At 42.8% G+C, this 7500-nt stretch overlaps 1 protein-coding gene across 1 annotated transcript in view; it reads left to right on the top strand.

Annotated features, from left to right (window-relative positions):
* LOC134294527 (cilia- and flagella-associated protein 251-like) overlaps nucleotides 1–7500 on the top strand; it is a gene marked incomplete at its 3' end in the record, with an annotated part of 15939 nt that overhangs the window by 7548 nt on the left and 891 nt on the right. The window lies entirely within an intron of this gene.

Genomic DNA, 7500 nt, shown 5'->3' with positions numbered 1-7500 from the left:
ATTATCCAACGCATTTTTGTAGTCAATGCTTTCAATATATCGTGATATTTTGGTGCTAAATTCATAAATACAGTAATTACTATATAGCATTACTGTGTACTGAACTACTTTTTCTGACAAATTTGTTGTCTAACATGATGTTTTGGTGCTTAATTTGTAAAATCATAACTTTATTTGATGTTTAACAGGGTTATCCTTAATTCCTCATTATCCAACATATTCGCTTATCCAACGCTCTGCCGGCCCGTTTATGTTGGATAAGTGAGACTCTACTGTACTGTATTTACAAATTTACCACTAAAATATCACAATGAATTTAAAACACTGACTACAAAAACATTGATTATGAAAAGGCAGACTGCGTTGGATAATCCAGAACATTGGATAAGCGAATGTTGGATAAGTGAGATTCTTCTTTAATATGAAATAATTACTGGGATAGAATAATGCAGAACAATATAATCTCTAAAACCAGGACAGTAAATAAACAGGGGAATTCCACACAGGAAACAATCAGGGCCAGCTAACACCTCCCAACAAAGTATTCCCATCATCAAAGTCTGGCAAATCCTGTTTTCTCAGGGCCACAGACAGTAGAAGCACATAAAATATCGCAAACAACACCACTCTGAAAACAAGGGAATTCCAGACAGGAAACAATCAGGGCCAGCTAACACCTCCCAACAAAAAATTCACTCAGGGAGGAAACAGCCAGGCTTTAAAGCTGCAAGGCCATTACATGCTAATCATTTTTCCTAATTGCAGCATTCATACTTGCCTCCAACAAACAAAAAAAACCAATCAGAAATATTGTATATTCACAACCTTTAGGAAATAATATCCCCTGATGGTGCAGCGTGTTAAAGCGCTGAGCTGCTGAACTTCTGGACCGAAAGGCCACAGGTTTGAATTGGGGGAGCGGAGAGAGCCCCCACTGTTAGCTCCAGCTTCTGCCAACCCAGAAGTTCGAAAACATGCAAATGTGAGTGCATCAATAGGTACTGCTCCGGCGGGAAGGTAACGCCGCTCCATGTAGTCATCCCACATGACCTTGGAGGAGTCTACGGACAACGCCGGCTCTTCGGCTTAGAAATGGAGATGAGCACCAACCTCCAGTGTCAGACACGACTGGACTTAATGTCTGGGGAAAACCTTTACCCTTTACCTTAACTACCACCAATTCCTCAATAGTTTATTTCCCAGACCACCAGACTTCGCCACAGCAACGCGTGGCTGGGCACAGCTAGTCTATATATATAAAAGGCTTTTGGCATCACGGCGACTCACAAAACAACAAAACCCAACACCCCCCAAACTCTAAAATTGGCAACACAATCCATCATCCCTGCCTCCAGTAAGTTACAACACAATCACACAAAAAACACAATCACAACACCAAAAAAAGGCCAAAACCCACAACAGGCAATGTGCCATGCTTTCTATATTTTGTAATATATATATATAAAATACAAAATAATAAATACAGCCAGACATTGGAGCTGCAAGGATATTCAGTGCAATTCAACCACACCAATAAAAGATTAACCTTCGTAAAAGGCGACCAGGCTTTGAAACAGTGATACTACTCTGAAACTGACCAACCAAAGATTTCCCCTAGGTAGCAAGCACCCAGGCTTTGAACCACCGAGGCTATTCATTACAATTCTACCCCCCTAAAAGGCAACTACCTAACCTTCCAAGCAGCAAGCCTATTCCTTTCTATTCCACCTCACCAAACAAGGATTCCCATAAGAAAATGGCCAGGCTTTCAGGCTACAAAGCTATTCACTGTTATTCCACCTACCTAACAAAGAATTCCCATACGCCACAGCAACGCGTGGCCGGGCACAGCTAGTAATATAATATATTGTATATACATATAATATTGATAATAATATTGTAATGTAATACAATATAACACTAATAATAATACCATAAAATAATATTAATTACATACTCTATATTACATATAATATTACTAATAATATTACAGTATAGTGGTATATTTCAATATAGTAATATATAATGCTAATATTGTGCTATGCTAATAATATAATATATTGTATGTACATATAATATTGATAATAATATTATAATGTAATACAATATAACACTAATAATAATACCATATAAAAATATTAATTATATATTTTATATTACATATAATATTACTAATAATATTATAGTATAGTGGTATAGTTCAATATAGTAATATATAATGCTAATATTGTGCTATGCTAATAATATAATATATTGTATGTACATATAATATTGATAATAATATTATAATGTAATACAATATAACACTAATAATAATACGATATAATAATATTAATTATATATTCTATATTACATATAATATTACTAATAATATTACAGTATAGTGGTATAGTTCAATATAGTAATATATAATGCTAATATTGTGCTATGCTAATAATATAATATATTGTATGTACATATAATATTGATAATAATATTATAATGTAATACAATATAACTCTAATAATAATACGATATAATAATAGTAATTATATATTCTATATTACATATAATATTACTAATAATATTACAGTATAGTGGTATAGTTCAATATAGTAATATATAATGCTAATATTGTGCTATGCTAATAATATAATATATTGTATGTACATATAATTTGTAAGCCACTCTGAGTCCCCTTTGGGGTGAGAAGGGTGTGATACAAATGTAGTAAATAAATGTAGTAAATAAATAAATAATGAATAAATTAATTTTAGACTTAGGCTCGCCCAAAGTCTGAAATGACTTGAAGGCACACAACAACAACAACAACAACAACAACAACAACAACAACAATCCTAATTAACTTGACTATCTCATTGGCCAGAAGCAGGAGCACACTTCCCATTGAAATCCTAATAAATGTATGATGGTTAAAATTGTTTTTATTTTTAAATATTGTATTGTTCTTTCATTGTTGTTGTTGTTGTTGTTGTTTTTGCACTACAAAAAGACATGTGCAGTGTGCATCGGAATTTGTTTGTATTTTTTTTTTAAATGATAATCCGGCCCCTCAACAGTCTGAAGGATTGTGGACCGGCCCTTGGCCTAAAAAGTTTGAGGACCCCTGCTCTGCGGAGATGCAGGCTGTCAAAACAGCAATAATCATATCAATATCTATGTCTATATCTTTATCTATTTATATTTATATCTATATCTATATCTCTATCTCTATATATAATAAAAGTGAATGTTTGTATGTATGTATCTGGGTATGTGGCAGCTTTCTGATTGGCCGACCCTTCCACAGGCCACTGAGACCACCAGAAATGACGGATCTGGCCCAAACTTGACACATTTCACCCCCATGATGCATTTTATGTCCTGCTGCCATTTGGGGGAGGATGGACCACAGATGATGGGATTTGCAGTACTTTCAAACACTTTAACTCCCACAGACGACTGCAATGCCCACCAATGATGGAAATGGACCAAACCTGGCACACAGAACCCCTGTGGCCCCCTTTACGTCCTGATGTATATTGGGGCAGGATGGACCAAGGATGATGGGATTTGCAGTACCTTCCCTCACTTCTTGAGACCACAGCAACTACCACAAATGACAGAACTGAACCAAACCAGGCACACAGATCCCAAATGACACACTTCACATGCTGCAGCAGTTTGATGGAGGATGGACCAAGGATGATGGGATTTGCAGTACATTCATCCAATTCACCTCCCACAAACCACTGTGATGCCCATGAATGACAAAACTGTATCAAACTTGACACGCACGTGCAGGGTAGCCCACTTTACATCCTGGTGCAGTTTGGGGGAGGAGGGACCGTGGATGATGGGACTTGCACTATCTTCACTCACTTCCTGGGACTACTGTGACCCCCACCAATGACTGATCAAGACCAAACTTGGCACATAGAGCCACCATGGCCCACTCTACATCTTGGTGAGATTTGAAAGAGCTTGGACCTTGGATGATGGGACTTGCAGTATGTTCACTCACTTCCCAAGACCACTCCCACCCCCATCAATGTCTCATCAAGACCAAACTTGACACAGACAACACCCAGGACTCACTCTACACCCAGGTGCAGTTTGGAGGACGATGGGACTTCCAATACCTTCACTCACTTCCTGAGAGCACCGCGACCCACACAAATGACTGATCAAGACCAAACATGGTACATGGAGCCCCCATGACCTACTCTACATACTGGCTCTGTTTGGAGGGGGATGGACACTGGACGATGGGACTTGCAGATGGGAGTTGGAGCTCACCCGCACCCACTGAACCCACCTGACATTGGATAGAGGCTACACTTGGAACACAGGCAAACAAGGCCTTTCTCAAATGACCCGGGCACCGCCGGGTCCCCAAGCTAGTATATAATAAAAGTGAATGTTTGTATGTATGTGGGTTTGTATGTTTGTATGTATGTGGGTCATGCCAGGAATGATGGATTTGGACCAAACTCGACACACTTTATCCCCATGATGCACTTTATGCCCTGGTGCCATTCGTGGGACAATGGACCATGGGTGATGGGATTTGTAGTATTTTCAATAGGCCACTGCGATGCCCACCAGTGACGGAACTGGACCTAACTTGGCACACAGAACCCCCATGAACCCCTAGCCATCCTGGGGCCAATTGGGGGAGGATGGAACATGGATGATGGGATTTGTAGTACTTTCAATTGCTACGGCTCCCACAGGTCATTGCGACGTCCACAAGTGACGGAACTGGACCTAACTTGGCACACAGAACCCCCATGAACCCCTAGCCGTCCTGGGGCCAATTGGGGGAGGATGGACCACGTAGCTTCACTCACTTCTTGCTCTGGGAGTTGTAGTTCACCCTTATCCAGACAGCCCTGAACCCAGCCGACTTCGGATCTGGACCAAACTTCTCACACTGCCTCATCATGCCCAACTGTGCATACAGGCAGGGTTTCGGGGTGATTGACCTTTGCCTCTGGGAGTTGTAGTTCACCCTTATACAGACAGCACTGAACCCAGCCAATGACAGATCTGGACCAAACTTAAGTGATTTTTCCTCTCATCCCCAAACAACTCAATGCTGTCTACTAATAACCCGGGCACCGCCGGGTCCCCAAGCTAGTCCATAATAAAAGTGAAAACCCGTATGTGTGTATGTGGAACGGGTGTCTGCTTACACAGACAGCCTCTGGTCCCCACAAACAGGCTCCAATTCCCAGTGCTGAGGAGCCACCAAGTTACTTTTTTCCACTGACATTTTGGTTACAGCGAGTACCATGAACATGTAGCCCAACCCCTGCCAATGTCCTTCCCAAACTCTACGTCCCACCACCCAAGGAATGCTTTCGTTTGGGGACCCATTTCATCCTAGATTTTGCTTTTTCCTCCACCACAGGCAGGCATCCCAGGGTTCTCCATTGGTGTGGCATTTGCATGGCCCCGCCCACTGCCCTTCCCTTTCAAATCTCTCTGCATAACAAACAGAGCAGAACTGAGCTGCAACTAAACTTACTTGGAGGAGTTTAGGGATTGGCTCCACATGGTGGGAGTTGTAGTTCACCCTGCATCAAGTCAGAGCCCTGTGAATCCTACTGGGGAATGTAGAGGAGTTGTAGTTCACCTACACCTGGATTTCAGTAAGGCCTTCGACAAAGTCCCCCACGACCTTCTGGCAAACAAACTAGTAAAATGTGGGCTAGACAAAACTACGGTTAGGTGGATCTGTAATTGGCTAAGCGAACGAACCCAAAGGGTGATTCTCACCAAGGCGTCGTCTTCATCATGGAAAGAAGTGACAAGTGGAGTGCCACAAGCAGGGCTCCGTCCTGGGCCCGGTTCTGTTCAGGATCTTTATTAACGACTTAGACGAAGGGTTAGAAGGCACGATCATCAAGTTTGCAGACGGGACCAAACTGGGAGGGAGAGCCAACACTCCAGAAGACAGGAGCAGAATTCAAAACGATCTTGACAGACTAGAGAGATGGGCCGAAACTAACAAAATGAAGTTCAACAGGGACAAATGCAAGAGACTTCACTTCGGCAGAAAAAATGGAAATCAAAGAGACAGAATGGGGGACGATGCCTGGCTTGACAGCAGTGTGTGCGAAAAAGACCTTGGAGTCCTCGTGGGGAGGAAAATGAACATGAGCCAGGAATGTGATGCGGCAGCTAAAAAAGCCAATGGGATTCTGGCCTCATCAAGAGGGGAATAGCGTCTAGATCCAGGGAAGTCCTGCTCCCCCTCTTTCTATTCTGCCTTGGTCAGACCACACCTGGAATCACACTGGGTCCAATTTTGGGCACCACAGTTGAAGGGAGATGTTGACAAGCTGGAAAGCGTCCAGAGGAGGGCGACTAAAATGATGAAGGGTCTGGAGAACAAGCCCTATGAGGAGCGGCTTAAAGAACTGGGCATGTTTAGCCTGCAGAAGAGAAGGCTGAGAGGAGACATGAGAGCCATGTACAAATACGTGAAGTCCTAGGGAGGAGGGAGGGAGCTTGTTTTCTGCTGCCCTGCAGACTAGGACGCAAGGGAACAATGGCTTCAAACTACAGGAAAGGAAGGAGATTCCGTCTGGACATCAGGAAGAACTTCCTCACTGTGAGAAGGGCTGTTCACCAGTGGAACTCTCTCCCCGGGGCCGTGGTGGAGGCTCCTTCTTTGGAGGCTTTTAAGCAGAGGCTGGATGGCCATCTGTCGGGGGTGCTTTGAATGCGATTTCCTGCTTCTTAGCAGGGGGTTGGACTGGATGGCCCATGAGGTCTCTTCCAACTCTACTATTCTATGATTCTATGATTCTATGATTCTACACCCAGAACTCACTATGAACCCAAACAATGATGGGTCTGGACCAAACTTGCCATGCATCCCCGATATGCCCAGATTTGAATACTAGGGGGTTTGGAGCGGAATTGGCCTGGACATCTGGGAGGAGTAGATACTGGGATTTATAGTTCACCTGCAATGAATGAGCACTTCGAACCCCACCGATGATGGACCAGGACCAAACTTGGCACACAGAGTGCCCATAACCAATACAACATATTGGACAAGTTTGGGGGAAAAGGGAGTTATAGTTCACCAGCCTCCAGAGAAACAGTGAACCCAGCCAACAATGGACCAGGACCAAACTTTGCACAGAGAAGCCTCATGACCAACTGAACATACTGCAGGGGGTTGTGGGAATGGGCCTTGAACATGGGAGTTGTAGTTCACCTACATCCAAAGACCACTGAACCCAGCCAATGATGGATCTGGACCACAATTGGCACAAAGACTCAACATAGCCTGCTGTGGATACTGACAGATGTTTTGGGACAATTGCCCCAGGAATATGGGAGTTGTAGTACTTCACCCCCATCCAGAGAGCACTGCAGCCAACAATAGATCTGGACCACACTTGGGACACAGACCCACAATGGCCAACTTTGCAAAGAGGAGAAGAAAGAGAAAAAAGTAGAAGGAGGGGAAGAAGAATAGGAGGAGGTGGAGGAAGAATA

Source organism: Anolis carolinensis, unplaced genomic scaffold (assembly GCF_035594765.1).
Source record: "Anolis carolinensis isolate JA03-04 unplaced genomic scaffold, rAnoCar3.1.pri scaffold_15, whole genome shotgun sequence".
In the NCBI taxonomy this organism is placed as follows: domain Eukaryota; kingdom Metazoa; phylum Chordata; class Lepidosauria; order Squamata; family Dactyloidae; genus Anolis; species Anolis carolinensis.
This window is presented reverse-complemented; position numbering and strand designations above follow the sequence as displayed.